The sequence below is a fragment of the Rattus rattus genome, chromosome X (assembly GCF_011064425.1).
Source record: "Rattus rattus isolate New Zealand chromosome X, Rrattus_CSIRO_v1, whole genome shotgun sequence".
Classification (NCBI taxonomy): domain Eukaryota; kingdom Metazoa; phylum Chordata; class Mammalia; order Rodentia; family Muridae; genus Rattus; species Rattus rattus.
The window spans coordinates 126,430,313-126,447,797 of NC_046172.1; positions in this window are offsets into that span (position 1 = coordinate 126,430,313).

The window sequence follows — 17,485 nt, forward strand, 5'->3', positions numbered from 1 at the left end:
GGGGCTTGTGGGCATAGGGCAGCAAGTAGCCAGCACAGAAGACTTTCAGGAAATCAAGGCCCAGCACAACTGCTGAGTCAGAACACAACAGAGTCGAGGCCTAGTGGAATCATGGGGTGGGGTGAAACCATCCACAGGCAGCCCATGAGCTCTCCTCAGCAACCAGAATATATCAGTCTGAGAGCACACTGTGGCCTGGGAGCTGAGGGTAAAACCCAGTGTTACTGAATAGTGTCTAGGTCCTGAAGTCCAATGCTTCTACCATTGTCCAGAAACAGAACAAGTGATAAGGAAGACACATTCTGCAACATTCAATTGCTTTCTTCAGTTTTTGACATACACAGATCTAGTTTTCAGTACACTCTTCTACCTATTCTTCTATTATCTATCCTAATTGTTCTAATTTATTAAATTCAGCTAAAGTGACTAAATAATTCAAAAGCAAAAACCAATTAAGTAATAATGGGGAAGGAAGAAATTATTGTGGCATATTTGATTAAGGCTCAGAACCCTAAGACTGTATATTGAAAAACTTGGTTTCTAGTTGTGATATGTGGCTCAGCCCTAGCACATACCTTTTAATTCAAGAGCTTTCATTATTAAACAAGATTAAATAAAGTAGCATTAGGTCAGGAGGCAGAACAAGCAACTGTTAACAGGAGAGTGATAGGGTCAGGAGGAGGATAGAAATGAACAGGAAGAGTGAAGAGAACTGATCTGCCCTTTTGGGATGCTGACCATGAGAGTGGGGTCAGTTGGGCGCTCAGCTTCTCTGACCTAGTAGGTCATCTCAACATTCTGATCCTGGCCTCACTTGTTGAAATCTAACAACTGGGATTTTATTTTCAAAACAACAACATTCAGCATTCAATTATGCAGGACCCCGCCAGACAGAGAAATTACCCAGCTGAGTGTTGAGAAGACATCGATTTGGTAAGTCACCCATAGGGTCCTCAAGAAGAGAGTTAAGATGGGAAATACCATAATAACGCAAGTATTAATTAGGACTCTGTATAGTGCTATTTTGATGGCTTGAAGTAAAAGGGCTAAACGACTCTGACTGAAGTTTCATCAACAATTCAAAGTTAAGATTATCATCTTGGTATTTCATATTTTATTTTAATATCCATAGTATTGATCTGTAACTGCTCAAAGGAAAAGCTTTAGAGATACAAAAAAAACCATAAAAAGTAGATTATCATGATAAGCTTTAGAGAGACCTTATAATGGAAAATAAGAAAAATATTCAGACACAGATAGAGTGAATTTAGACAAGAATGATGCATGATGAAACCGAAGATGTCTGGCACAGCAAAACCAACCTAGTTTATCCGATTACTATTCAAAAACCCATTGATGATAGGTGCCCCCAATGTTATGAAGAGATTTATATGAACTTATGACATATTAGATTTGAGGAGATTTAAGGAAAGCAATATTTTCATCTGGTGTGCATTCGTCCTATATGAAGCAGATATTAAATTTGTAATACGAAATGGTAATTATCCCCCAGATTGGAAAATTTAAGGAAGAGCACATTTGAAGGATCCGGTTACAATGGCAAACACACGAAAGAGGAAGGAATATGAACAATAAAGTCGTAGCTAAGGTATTAATATTTCTCAAGATTGGTTACTAGGAAAAGAAGGTCAATATTGAGTTACAAAAGATGGGCTTAATTTGATGATCACATTCGGCATTACATCATTTAGCAGCTTAAACAAGAGGGGATAAAGTTGAAGAATCAGGAAAAGAGCTCTGAGTCATTTGCATTAAAATTATAGCTAAGCGTCCAAAAGAAGCCTTTCAGTGATTTTTTTCTTTCTTTTCTTTCTTTTTTTTTTTTGCAAAGATGACCCCCAGGTGTAAACAGAATAGTAGCAGATTCATAAGTTAGAAAAATACTAATAGAATTTTTGTTTTAAAATGCTAATTTATAATGCAAATGGGTGAATAGATTTCTTTAAGCGTTAGTGTCTGGCACCAAAGATGGCGTAGATAAGAAATACTGATGATATTGATCTCACACTATATACTCTAACAGGAAAGTAATTTAAAGTCTTAAGAAAATAAATGTCAGATGTTTTTATTGTGGTAAACAAACTCTTTGCATTGCAAAGTATTCCTGAAACAATGTTTTCCAGTGATACTTAAAAGAAGTATCCCAGCCTTATGGGAGTATGAGAAAGTATGTGGCAGAGAAGCTTTGGTACTGACTAATGAATGCAGATCAATCATGATAAGCCAGGTAACCCTTGCCATCAGGAACACCCTTGCCAGGGCCTCCCACAGGCCCCACATCAATTCTGATTAACCATTCCTTGTCAATATTTTGTATAACAGCAATTAGAAATGATTCATAAACAATTTCTTCAATCTAAAATTTATCATTATATGGATGATATATTGCTAGTTGTTTCAGACACAGATACCTTAGGGGGAAATGTTGGATGAAGTAAAGAAAAATTTGCCTTACTGAGGGTTAAAAATTTCTCCTGAAAAAAATACAAAGAGAATATTCTATCAATTATCTAAGATATAAGAAAGGTTTACAGAAAATTCTATCACTGAAAGTACAAATCAAGAGAGATCATTACAAATACTTAATGATTTCAAAAATTGCTGGGAAATATTAACTGGCTATGGCTCACAATTTAATTAAATACAGAGGTAAGTAATTTATTTCAAACCTTAAAAGGAAATAAGGATGTAAATATTCCAAGAAAATTATCAGCTGAGGCTGATAGAATCAGCTCTGGTAGAAAAAAGATTACAGGATGCACATATGGATCACTTGGATACAAAGCTTGATTGTATTTTAGTTATTTTGCTTTCTACTATTCTCCCACAGTAATTCTCATGCAGAAAGAAGATAATATCTTATAACGGATATTTTAAACACATAAACAGAGTAAAACATTAAAGACCCATATAGAAAAGTTTTCTGAATTGATTCTGAAAGGAAAAATGAGACTTCATCAATTAACTGAATCGACCCAGCAGAAATTGTGGTACCTTTTACTAATGCTGAGATTGCCTCATTATGGGAAGAAAATTAATAACCACAAAGAGCTTGCAGTAATTTTTTGGGAAAGATTAACAATAAATATCCCAAAACAAGCAACTTCAGTTTCTAAAAAGAACTAATTCGATTCTCCCTCATACAGTAAAAAAGGATACTGTAATGATTTGCATATGCTTGGCCAGGGAGTGGCATTATTAGAAGGTGTGACCTTGTTGGAGGAAGTGTGTCACTATGGAGGTGGGCTTGGAGACCCTCCTCCTAGCTGTCTGAGGGTGCTCAGTTTGTTCCTGGCTTCCTTCGGGTGAAGATGTAGAACTCAGCACCTCCTGCACCATGCCTACCTGGATGCTGTCATGCTCCCGTCTTGATGAGAATGGACTGAACCTCTGAACCTGTAAGTCAGCTCCAATTATTGTCCTTTATAAAACTTATATTGATCATGGTGTCTGTTCACAGCAATAAGACCTTAAGTACAGATACCAAGTTCTAGAAGCCTTACATTCTATACCATGCACATAAATCAGGAAGGCATGTTGTAAGTCAGGAAAAATGAGTAAAGTGGCTCAAAGCCCTTATGATTAAATTAAAAAATCAGAGCTGTATGCCATTCTTATGGTACTATTAGATTTTCCTTAATCTCTTAATATATTACTGACTAATTTGTAGAAAGTGTTGCTTTACATATTGAAACTGCTGAATTTATTCCAGATGACTTCATAAGAAACACTATGTTAACAGCCAAAGTTTGAAAAAAAAATTTTCTATCAGTTGTTCCTTATATAACTCCATTACCAGCAGAAAGTAACCCAAAAAGGTACTCAAAATTTAGCCAATAAATATTTTCCATGTTGTAGAATAGAGTTTGGAAAATTAAAATATGTGCATCATACCATAGATACATATTTAGGATTTGAGTGGGCAACAGCTTTAAATTGTGAAAATGCTGGTTCTATAATTACACATTTATTAGAAGTTGTGGCCATTATGGTAATACTTGTACAAATTAAGACTGACAATGTTCCAGCATTTGTCTCTAGTAAAAGATAACAGCTTTTGAACATTATAACAAAAATCATATGACAAGTATTCTACATAATCCTACAGGACAAACATTTATAGAAAGATCTAATTGCATTTTAAAAGATATACTAAAAATTGGTAATAAAGACACCACAATGACTACATAGTGCTTTATTAACTTTAAATTTTAAATGGTAATAAGAAAACAATATTAGTGCAAAGAGACATTGAATAATAGAAAAAACTGCTGAATTAAATCATTCTGTATATTTTAAAGATGTGTTAAATTCAGAATGGAAATTGGGCTGTGTTGCATTAGGGAAGAGGTTTTGTTTTTGTTTTCACAGAAGAAAAGCTGTGGATACCATCAAGATTAATAAAGATTAGATTCAAGCAGGAGACACTTCCTGAATAAAGAGAGCTTATTCATCAGACAGCTTGGTCATTCAGTCCAAACTAACTTGCAAAGACTAACAAATGCCTTTCATTGGCTCAAGCACGAAAAAATAGAAATAAAAGATAATAGTATTTTGAATGATAATTTACCAAAGGCAAATTGCCTTACTGTCATGAAATAACAAATGAGTTTTCTTAAACTATGTGAGTTAATTTCATGTTAGAATGTTAGATTGTAGATTGTCACATGGCCCACACAATCTTGGATATTAGCCTTTGAATTATCTTCTTAAAAAGGATATTTTTGTTGTTTGATATTAAAAACACAGTTAAGAGATTTAAACCCTTTTAAGTAAATTCAAGGTGTTACTATAATTCAATCTTGTTTTCTAAATTTCTAAGAGTTAGAATGATTTGGAGCTAAGATAAAATACTTGTGCAGGGTGGTGGTATCCCATGCCATTAATACTAGTGAATTTCTATAAATTAGTGAGTTTTTATAATTATAGAGTTACAGGGAACAAGGTGGTTGGTGTCATACACCTTTAATCCCACCACCTAGGCAAAAACTCAAATACAGCTACTTATTGGTATGTTTGCATTCTAGAGAAATCACATACTGCATTTATAGATTTTTATAAAATCATGTACAGGGTTACTAGAAAGGCAAGTAATTTCCAATAGGGACAGGAACAAAGAGCAGCTTTGTGACTGCTGGTAAGCTCATCTCTGTGCATGCAACTCTTAACTGATATTGAACCAGATGATACCCTAATTATGGAGATTGTATTTGTTGGTGAATTGGCAACTACAAAGTCGTCATAAAGCAAAAAAGGAGTTCACTGACATTTGCTTGTTGGTTTCTATTGCAAATGCTTTCTATATATGGAAAATAAACATTCTCTTTTTGAGAAAGAAATCTGGACATTTTTTAAGAACTTTATACTCAGTCATTGTCAACCACCCTACTATGGTCATAAGGAGTCTCCTTAAAAATGATGAACTAGATCTATTCTAAGCCAGAGTCCTTCCCAGACTTAGCCATGGAAGGAAAGGTATTACAATGGAACTAGTACCTATCTGAATTCCTTCATAATTAGGGTGTGGTAGCAAAGGAGTCTGTGCCACCCTACACAGAGGAAATAGCTCAATTGCCTAAACTGCTCACCCCTACCCCAAAAGAGGCACCTATTGAATTGGGGAGACCTACAGAATTGTCAGGACACTTAGCTAACTAATGATTTACTGATGGTTCATCAACTACGAATGGAAACAACTGTTGCCCTTCTAATTAAGGTCAAAGTCTACCATTGTCCAGAAAACCTTTTGGGCTCAGGGCATAACAGAAGGCTCCGTTCACTAGCAGGACTCCACCTTCTCTGATCTTGACTAGGGAGTTCAAAAACCCATACACACCTCTACCTGCAATATGTCATGTAACCTTAGTTAGATTATAGGTTCCTTTCTTTTTTTCTTTTATTGGATTTTTTAATTTATACTTAAAATGTTATCACTTTTTCCAGTTTCACCTTGGAATATGGGTTCCTTTCAACTTCCTTTCTCCTGATAAGAACTGTTCAGCTAGCACCTTGAGATTCATGAAATGCCTCTGTGTGCTAATGAAGCAATTCAGTATTGTAAGCTTTCAGCCAATGACTTTGCCCATCCTGAATATTCTGATCCTTGTCCCAAAACTATATAAGCCTTGAATGACCCCAAGTAAGTTTGATCTGCATCCACACAGCTGGTCCAAGTGTTGCCATTTCCATATGTATTCACACAGCTTCTGAACCCTGTCTGTCATCTCTGATCCCTTTACCCTCATGGACCCATATCAGTTGATGGTACCCAGAGGCAGAGAGGGTCACAGGCAGCATATAGATCCTGGAATACAATGGTCAATACTGAAAAAGGAACCACAAAATCAGCCCAGCACTATTGGCTATAAGATAAACAACTAGTAAAGCAAAAGAAAAATCTATCTTCTCAAATTTCTGGTGCATCTGCAATGGTATATGGTCATCAAAATAGAAAAGCATTAACTAGCAGGTGAGAGACCAGACCAACTTCATCCTGGGTTCAGGCTCCATCCTAAAGATCCTGACCTAAGCTTGAACTGAGTTAAACATCAGGCCTGTACCTAGCACTGGTCTCCAGTTCAGTCCCTAATAACCATCAATCAGGAAGAAAGCAGAAGTTACAGTTGTGCCTAAAGATATTTACTTATGAAAGATTATGGTTTGGCTCCCAACACCAGCCAATCATTTTAAAGGGCAACAAATCCCATAATAACCCCCCAATCAGATGTGTGCTAAGCTGAAAACCCCCTTGCATCTATAAATGCTTGCTTGAAACTGGGCTTAGAGCTTCACCCTTCTGTCCTGCTGCATCAGTGACAATGATCTGGACCAAGCTTGAGCTTGAATAAAGACCCTATTGGGATTACAGCAGAATCAGCTCCTTGGTGGTCTTTTGGGACTTTCAAAACAGACGCAACAGCGGGTAAACAACTAAAGTATCTCAGGAAGCATGAATGGAAATAGCAAAACCTAGCAAAATTTAGCCAAGACATCAAATTTTATGTAGCTCATATAGGAAAGACAGACAAAATGTCTGAAAATAATGACATAGTGGTCAAATTAGCATCATGCTTAATTAAGATTAAAATATTAAAGTTTGCCAGGGAACAAGTTAGAATAAACCAACAAGAATGAGAGATCACACATGTGAAAAACTTGAAAGTTTACCTCTAACACTAAAAATAAGGAGAAATGGAGAGCCAAATTAAACCAGGACAACCTACGAGAATAACTATAGTACGGAATCCATAACCAGACAGTGGTTCACACTTTGATTTCCAGTACTTGAGAGGCACACACCTTTAATCCCAACACTTGGGATTCAGATGCAGGCACACAAATATTACAGTAATTTAAACTTAAAACCCACTTGCAAAAGACAGGCTGAAATTCAAAGTGAATGTCCTTTGTGATCTAAAAAATAAATACAATTAAACTTTGAATTTATATATAAAGAGAAAGGGAAATATAGGTATATATATCCATGTATACTAAGCTATATTTAGCTTCAAATTTTCAATATAATTTTTTAACATTTCAATTGAAAGATAATAACTTTTTTTTTTTTGCCAAGAAACATTTTACCCTAGGAGAAATATAAACAGCCCAAAAAGAAACTCCCCAGAGTTAGGGTTACAACAGGGTTTTGGTTTTATCTTTCTAGGAGAATAAAGGCATACAACTAAAGAAGCCAGAGACCACTGGAGAAGTGAAACATGTGAAGGAAAAGGACAGATCATCAAGAGAAAGTGTCCCAAGAAAAATAGTAAATTGGCCAAGTGGTATTGCCCACCCCCACCCACTCCCCACCCCCCGCTAACTGGCTTAAAATCACATCTCAGGGCCCCAAATTAATGCAGGCACAAGCCACCATCTTGCCCAAGCAACAACTCCCTCCCACTGGACAACCTCCTAATGCAGGTCAGGGACAGGACAGCCCAGGAAGGCATTCCCTTCTTCCCTTCTGGCCTGCCCATGGCAGATTCTCAAATGTTTATTTCTGCTTCCCTCTCTGGATTTTAGTGGCAAATGGTCTTTATGTGGTTCTGATTCAACTAAATATTAAAGCTGGCTTTGGGGTTGGAGCATGGCTCTCTCCTTCTCTAAACACATGTGTGCTTGTTAAAGGAAAATCCAAAATCTCTGTCTCATATCAGAAGAGCCACCTGGCATGAAACAGAGAAAATTTAAAAAAAAAAAAAAAAAAGGACTATTTTATTGCCACTAATCTCATAATCTTTTGGTTTTCATTTGACTTTATTTCTTAAGGTATAAATATGACATCAAAATCTATAAGATTATTACTGCGGCCTGCCCCATATCCAGCAGAGCTGTAGCCATTTTGTTCTGTGCCTGCTAGTCACTGACACAGAAAAATAGCTTGACTCAGAACAGGGTCATGCTGACAACAAACCCTGTTATGTTCTGTATGGTCTAAGATTTGTTTATCTTAAGAAATTCCACAGCCATAAGCTCCACTGAGGACCAATCAGAATAAAGGTTAGCTAGAACTGTTTTATCTAGCTAACCAAAATAGATTGAGTCAGAGCCGACCACCAGACCAATTCCTGTACCTGCATATGAGCTCATTGTGGTTTTTACAGTTTTAGCCTATAAAAACTGGATCTGAGAAATGTTCAAGGTCATAGCTTTCAGCTCCTGAGTCTGAGCTACAGCCCTGATTGAACAGTCTTAGGGTAAACAGTCAATAAACCAGCCCTGTTTAACTGAGACCAGAGTTTGAGTGTTTTGTGTGGTGATTCCTGAACCTCAACAATTATTATGTATATATAAACCTTCTGTCATGATACTAGTAGATATACTATTCTAGAAATTCTAGAAATAAGCTTCATTTAGCTTCCTGTACATATTTTCAGGCTTGAGTCTGAAGCAGATAACTAGGAATGAAATTTGTGTACCTGAGATGTACAAAATAGATTATGATTCTCAAACCTTTCAGAGATCTGCTGAATATGACATTTAAAATGTCTAAGTTTTCTACAATAAACCATGGCCATTCCTAACAGCAACCTTTGAAGTCTACAAGAAGATGATGAGGCCTTGCAACAGTGACCCCACCTAAATTGTACTAACCACAGAGAAAAAATGCCGCATGCCTCTTCTGCTGCCAGGTTCTGCACAAAGAGAGAACACCTTCTGTGTTCTACCTAGCCATGACTGCCACTAAGATGACAAATACCATCCAAAGATCAGCTTCAGACTACAAACTATTCAGGACATTCAAATTGCTGACCTCGTCAGAGACTGACACAAACATTTTTACAGAACTTTGAACTGAAAAAATACTTAATCCTAAGACTGCCAAATACAACCAAGCTGGACATTGTGGAAAGTTTGGCAGAAATGGCTTCATTGTTGTAATTACTCTTACTATGTTTGAGTTAAAACTTCCTTTTTATTTAGATAAAAAGGGAGAAATGTTGCTGGATCACACTGTGAACCCCAAGATTGTGTTCTTTACTGGAAAAACCCGTTTCTGGTTGTGATGTGGCTAGCACACATTAAATCCAAAAGTTTTCTGTTTATTGTAAACAGGATTAAATGTACTCAACTATAGGTCAAGAGGCAGAGCAAGCAACCAATTGGCAGGAAGTAAATGTAGGATTGTTAAGAAAAAAAAACACAGAGAGTGAGGGGCACACAGGAGGATGGATAGAGATATATATGGAGATGGCATGTAAGAGGGGCATTTCTTCTGGGATGTTAGCTGAGGAGGAAGATCAGCTTGGTGCTTTCTCTGGCTCTCTGAACTAGCAGGCTTTCACCATAGCATCTGGCTCCCAAGTCTTCATTGGTAAAATTGAACAGCTGACATTTTGTTCAATTACCAGTACCGACTGACAACTAACAACCATTCTTAACTCTAGTTTCAGGAGATCCTCTGTCCTACTCTGACACCAGGCAGGGACATGGTATACAGACACATATGTGAGCAAATCACTCATACAAATAAAATAAGATAAATCTAAAAATATTTTTTAAATAAATTACTAACATGAAAATTTCTAGTTCAAAGCACAACTATATTTCCTCCCCATATTTCTATTATGAGATATTCAAACAATCTTAAACATATCTAGCCTATCATATTTGCTTTACATCTATTTTCTTTGTTTTCTTTTTGAACTTTTCAAGACAGGGTCTAACTATGTAACTTTGGCTATCATTGAACTCACTATGTAGACCAGGCTGGCCTTAAACTCACGGGGATCCACCTGCCTCTGCCTCCCAAGTACTGGGATGAAAGTCTTGTACCACTCTGCTCTGCAAATGTCTACTACTCTGCTCTGCAAATGTCTACTTTCTTAACAAAATAAAATATGAAAATATTGAAATATACCATCTAATACTCTCGGAGTCTTTTTATTCCCTGACGGATCTTATTCTTCTTTTGCTCTTTCACAGACCTACAAAAGTCTGAAACTTATTTTTATATATAGAGAGAAGGATTATACATGCATGCATACATATATGCATACACATGCACAGACAATATATATCACAGCTCTGCTTATTTTTAAAATTTATTTTGCATATATTCTCCTGAAATATGCTTCTCTTTTGCAACATTGTACTTTTGAGGCTTGTCCAGGTTTATACATGTGTTTTTAATTCGGTTATTTTCATAGCTATTTGTATGGTATTCATTAGATGGCCATGCTATCAAATTTTAAGATTCTTCCTGGTATACATTTATATTATTTCTATATTTTGCTATAATAAGTAACACTCCTTTAAATGGGTTTTTTTGTTTTGTTTTTGATACAGGGTCTCTCTATATATCCCTGGTTGTGCTGGAACTCACTATATAGATCAGGCTGGCATTAAAATCAGAGAGATCCTCCTGCCTCTGCCTACCAAATACTGGGATTAAAGGCATGCACCAACACATCTGGCTTCTAACTGTTCTTTCAAATGCCTTCTTGTGTGTGTAAAAAGTGCTTCTGTCTGAGTTAGAGCTACTGGTGGACAGAACACATGCACCTTTCCTGGATATTGCCATATTAATTTCCAAACTGGTAATACCATTTTACCCCACCCCACCCCAAGCAGTTAACTTGCATTATCCTACAATTTTTGTCACCATAGGACTTGACCTATTTCCCCACTCCAACTCTGGCAATGAGAATTATTGTCACTATCAGATTTATCACTTTTTCAGTCTTGTGAATGTTACTGTTAGACATTGACAATGCTTAAGCACATGCTAATTCTTTTCCTTAATTATATAATGACATGAATTGTTTTATAAAAAACGTTCTTTTTTATTTAGAAATCCTCTTTAACCCCACCACTCCAATATAATACCAAATGCCTAAGATTCACAAAATGATAACTATAAGGTAATAAACATTAATTACCTTGAATTTATCATTCATTTATACCAAAGTATAATGTTATATACATGAATTGTTATCAATTTAACAAACAAATAAAATATCTGTCAGTTTGAATGATTATTAAAGATTAGAATTAAAATGTGGACTGAGGCAGTATCTCAGTGATAGAGTACTTACTTAATATAATATACACAAGTTCCTGGGTTCTTGAAAGAATAAGAGAGAGACCCAAGTTGTGGTGGCACATACCTTTAATAACAGTATTCGGCAGAGGCAGTTGTAATACCTCCTCCTTGTACTGTCTGTATAAATCCTCTGAGTTTCAGGTTGTTGCATAGTAGGTGCCCTCCATCAGAGTGAGCACTTCTCACCTTATCACAGTTTATTTGTACATCTGTCTGTCACTTCTTCAGTGTCTATAATTACCTGTCAGGTTTTCAGAACCAAATAGTATAGGAAGCATCAATCTTAATTATATTTCCTTTTAAAATGCTTTTTTGTTCTATTTAGTTTCTTCTTCTTCTTCTTCTTCTTCTTCTTCTTCTTCTTCTTCTTCTTCTTCTTCTTCTTCTTCTTCTTCTTCTTCTTCTTCTTCTTCTTCTTCTTCTCTCTCTCTCTCTCTCTCTCTCTCTCTCTCTCTCTCTCTCTCTCTAATGTGATGGTCAAGACGCCCTTTTCTTACTCTGCTTATATATGCACATGAAAGTTAGAAGACAATTTGTGGAAGCCATTTCTCTCTTTCTCCATATGGGTCTTGAGGGTTGAACTCAGATTCAGGCTTGATTGGTGGTAGGTGCATTTACTGACTGAGCCACCTTACCACCCCATCCTGGGTTGTTTTGTTTGTTTGTTAGTTTTTTCTGAACTTTTTTCCATCAAAAACAAAAATCCACAATTATTTTCTCATGCCATTTGTATTCAAGAAAAGAGGGTGTTATTTGAAGATTTCCACATGAATACCCATCTGTCTCCCCTCTCTATCTGTAAACCAAAGACCAGGCTGAGTCTAGAAACAAGCTTTAAAGGAGCAAGGTTCTTGGCTGTCTGGCTATAGGTTGATAGGACAACTGACACACATTCTTGCTGGTATTAACCAATCAGAAAGGGCAAATGTCAACTTTGCCACAGGACATTATGCCAGAAAGCTCTCATCTTAGTTGTTCATCATTCAACCTAACATGCAATTATTTAAGCTAGACAGCTCTTCTGCACCCTGATCCCATACTAGTTTAGGTTTTCTTACTCCCATCCTCCTTTAATTTAGCATATGGTCCTATATCCTCAGTCTTTACAATCTTTTCTTTAGGACACCCAGTGCTCCAGAGTCTGAAGTCTGATATTCTACCCTCTGAGGTAGCCTAGTCAATGTATATATGTGAAATGAAATACATTTGGACTGAAACACATGGATAGCTTCCATATCTGAGAAAAAGCCTGGGATAGATGCATCATTGCTTACTTACCTAAGTTGTTGCAAAAAGTCTAGTGTTATAGTTCTTTCCACCTTGCTCCTACCTTCACAAATCCATCCACACAGCAATAGGTAAGTTTCTTAAAAGTCCATTCTGATGATGTCATTTGATACTCCAACACTGGGTTAGAGAGATGGCACAGAGGTTAAGAGTATTCTCTTCTCTTGAAGAGGATCTAAGTTCAGTTCCAACACCTACATGGCTCTCACAACTGTCAGTAACTTGTTCCAGAAGATATGAAGCTCTCTTTAACCTTTAAGGGCATGTCATGCCCTTGGTATACAGATACACATGTAAGCAAAACACCCATACATATAAAATAAATACGAAAGGATCTTTCTTAAAAAAAATTTTCCCCAAGGTATTGCCTTCTCAGATTCCTAGCCATTCTACATACTACTAATCATGATTTGTGTTTATACATGCTAGCAGTTCTCACTTAGCCACTGATTTCCCATGTTTGACAGGGGATGTGTGTTCATTACTGTAAGAAATATCTGAGATAGGGATGGGATGTAATTCAGTAGGTAATATTTCCTAGAGTCCAAAGCCCTAGGTTCAGTCCTTACCATTTCATCATCTGCATATAGTCATGCATGCCTAAAATCCCATCAGTCTCTAGAAGAGTTTGAGGCCTATTTGGGCTATAAAAGCCCACAAAGGTAGGCAAGATCACTAAGTGAGCAAAAGTGTCTGCCATCAATCTCAACCACCTAAATGAAATTCCCAGGACCCACATGATAGAAAGAGAGCACCAACTCCTTCATGTTCTTTGACTTTTAAAACCATATTGTGACATAGAGAACACAAAAAAAAATAAGATAAAATTGTGAAAAAAATTAAATCTGCCAGACAAAACCCAAGTAGGAAAAATTTATTTCAGTTCGTGGTTTCAGAGGGTTTAGTTCATGACCAATTGACCCCATTGTTTTGGGTCTGTGGTGAGGCAGCAGATCATGGCAAGAAAACCATAGTGGCCAGGAAGAAAAATGAGAGAAGGGGAAAGGAAACCATGTTAAGGACCTATTGTATCCTTCTAAGGCATGCCTTCAGTGCCCTAAATATGTTATAGGCCTTACACTGGCATTTAAGACACATCTACAACACTGTACCTATTGATACTACTGTATACCTTTGTATCTTTCCATATACTTTCCTCTTTCTATCGAAAATGCTTTCCTCCTCCTTGTCCACTGGAAAACTGGCCATCATTCAAAGTCCTGATTCAGGAAGCTGAAGAGGTGAGCACTTGCTGCTTTTATAAGTTCCCATCTCCCATATCAGATGACTTACAACAGCCAGCTCCAAGGAGTTCTAACAATCTAGAAGGCAACTGCACATATGTACACATGCGCACAAACACACAAATAATCAAACTTTTCTTTTTTTTTTTCTTTTTTTCTGGGGACCGAACCCAGGGCCTTGCGCTTCCTAGGCAAGCGCTCTTTTTTTGAGCTACATTTTTTTTTCGAAATTTTTTTTTCTTTTTTTTTTTTTCAAACTTTTAAAAGTACTAAAATGGTATTTTTAAAAAATAAACAAAATCAGGCTGGAGAGATGGGTAAGCAGTTAAGAGTACTGACTGTTCTTCCAGAGGTCCTGAGCTCAATTCGCAGCGACCACATGGTGGCTTGCAACCATCTATAATGGGATATAATATCTTCTTATGGTGTGTCTGAAGACAGCTACAGTGTATGCATATAAATAAAATAAAGTCTTAAAAAATAAATAAAATCCTATTCAGAAAATAGTCTTACAAAGATGGCTCAATTTCTCCCATAGTAATTACAAAGTGGAAAAATTCCTTTTATAATAGTCTTATCTGATGTCACCTAACTGAATTAGCCTATCTTTCACTGATGGTAACAGAATGGCTAGTGTGTATGTGTGTGTGTATGGGGAGAGAGAGAGAGAGAGAGAGAGAGAGAGAGAGAGAGAGAGAGAGAGAAATGCTTATGAGCTCAAGGCATCCAAGTTTGCAGGCCCAAATATAGTGATGATGTTCTCGCGACCTAGCTGCCTCTTCTTATGGAATTGTGAGGATTCATGTTTAGAGGCTGCATTCTAATAACCATATTAAATCCAATTACCTCTCTAGGCCTCATGTCTGAATATTATGGATAAAATTTCTGTAGTGGTTTGGATAGAGTGTGTGAAATAGCCTATATCCACATCTGACTCTGTGCCATAGCTCTCTGATGGAAGATTTGGTAGGGAGAGAGCTAGATTCTCAGAAGTGCGGACAATCCTGAGAACGCAGGTGAGACCACCACTTCTGCTCACATTCCTGGCCCAAGAGGAACATACCTGGAGACCCCTGGGCCCAGGAACTGAAGAGCAGTCTGAGACAGGATATTTCAAGTTTCCACCTGTGCCTGGAGCTGACCCTGTGCCACAGCACTATATACCCAGATCCTGCTGGGAGAAAGCAGTCTCCAAGAGGACTGACAAACACACTTACAGAAGGTCCAAGCCACTGTCAGAGACAGCAACCAGCTAACACCAGAGACAACCAGATGGCAAGAGGCAAGGGCAAGAACCTAAGCAACAGAAACCAAGGCGACTTGGTATCATAAGAACCCAGTTCTCCCACCACAACAAGCACAGGATACCTGAACACATGGGAAAAGTAAGGTTTTAAAATCATAACTCATGATGACATTAGAGGATTTTAAGAAGGACATAAATAACTTCCTTAAAGAAATACAAGACAGGGCTGGAGAGATGGCTCAGTGGTTAAGAGCACCCGACTACTCTTCCAGAGGTCCTGAGTTCAATTCCCAGCAACCACATGGTGGCTCACAACCATCTGTAAAGAGATCCGATGCCCTCTTCTGGTGTATCTGAAGACAGCTACAGTGTACTTATATATAATAAATGAATAAATCTTTAAAAAAAAAAAAGAAATACAGGACAATACAGGTAACCAGGTAGAAGCCCATAAAGAGGAAACACAAAAATCCTTTAAAGAATTACAGGAAAACACAACCAAACCAGTGAAGGAATTGAACAAAACCATCCAAGATCTAAAAACAGAAATAGGAACAATAACAAAATCACAAAGGGTGACAACCCTGGAGATAGAAAAACAAGGAAAGAGATCAGGATCATAGATGCAAGTATTACCAACAGAATAAAGAGATAGAAGAGAGAATCTCAGGGGCAGAAGATACCATAGAAAACATTGACACAACCATCAAAGAAAATGCAAAACACAAAAAGTTCGTAACCTAAAATATCCAGGAAATCCAGGACACAATAAGAAGATTATCCTTAAGGATAATAGGTATCTAAGAGGGGCAAAGAATCACAACATAAATGGCCAGTAAATACTTTCAACAAAATTACAGAAGAAAACTTCCCTAACCTAAAGAAAGTGATGCCCAGAAAAATACAAGAAGTCTACAGAACTCCAAGTAGATTGAACCAGAAAAGAAAATTCTTTCATTACATGGTAGTCAAAACACCAAATGCACAAAACAAAGATCGTGTTCTCAGTTCAGTGGTTTCCTGCTGGCATATGCCTATGTATTTGCTGTGTTCTGGCTGTGTCTTTCAGGAGAGATCTATATCCAGTTCCTGTCAGCCTGTACTTCTTTGCTTAATCCATCTTATCTAGTTTGGTGGCTGTCTATGTATGGGCCACACGTGGGGCAGGCTCTGAATGGGTGTTCCTTCTGCCTCTGTTCTAAATTTTGCCTCCCTATACCCTGCCAAGGGTATTCTTGTTCCCCTTTTAAAGAAGAAGTGAAGCATTCGCATTTTGGTCATCCTTCTTGACTTTCATGGGTTCTGTGCATCTAGGGTAATTAGGGGTATTTGGGCTAATATCCCTTATCAATAGTGCATACCGTGTGTTTTTCTCTGATTGGTTAGCTCATCAGGATGATATTTTCCAGTTCCATCCATTTGCCTATGAATTTCATAAAGTCATTGTTTTTGATAGCTGAGTAATGTTTCATTGTGTAGATGTACCACATTTTCTGAAACCATTCTTCTGTTGAAGTGCATCTGGGTTCTTTCCAGCTTCTGGCTATTATAAATGAGGCTGCTATGGACATAGTGGAGCATGTGTCTTTGTTATACGTTGCGGCATCTTTTGGGTATATGCCCAAGAGAGGTATCGCTGGGTCCTCAGGTAGTTCAATGTCCAATTTTCTGAGGAACCACTAAACTGATTTCCAGAATGATTATACCAGTCTGCAATCCCACCAAAAATGGAGGAGTGTTCCTCTTCCTACACATCCTCGCCAGCATCTGTTGTCATCTGCGTTTTCTTTAGGTGTTTCTCAGCCATTCAGCATTCCTCAGCTGTGAATTCTTTGTTTAGCTCTGAACCCCATTTTTTAATAGGGTTATTTGTCTCCCTGCGGTCTAACTTTTTGAGTTCTTTGTATATTTTGGATATAAGGCCTCTATCTGTTGTAGGATTGGTAAAGATCTTTTCCCAATCTGTTGGTTGCCGTTTTGTCCTGACCACAGTGTCCTTTGCCTTACAGAAGCTTTGTAGTTTTATGAGATCCCATTTGTCAATTCTTGATCTTAGAGCATAAGCCATTGGTGTTTTGTTCAGGAAATTTTTTCCAGTGCCCATGTGTTCCAGATGCTTCCCTAGTTTTTCTTCTATTAGTT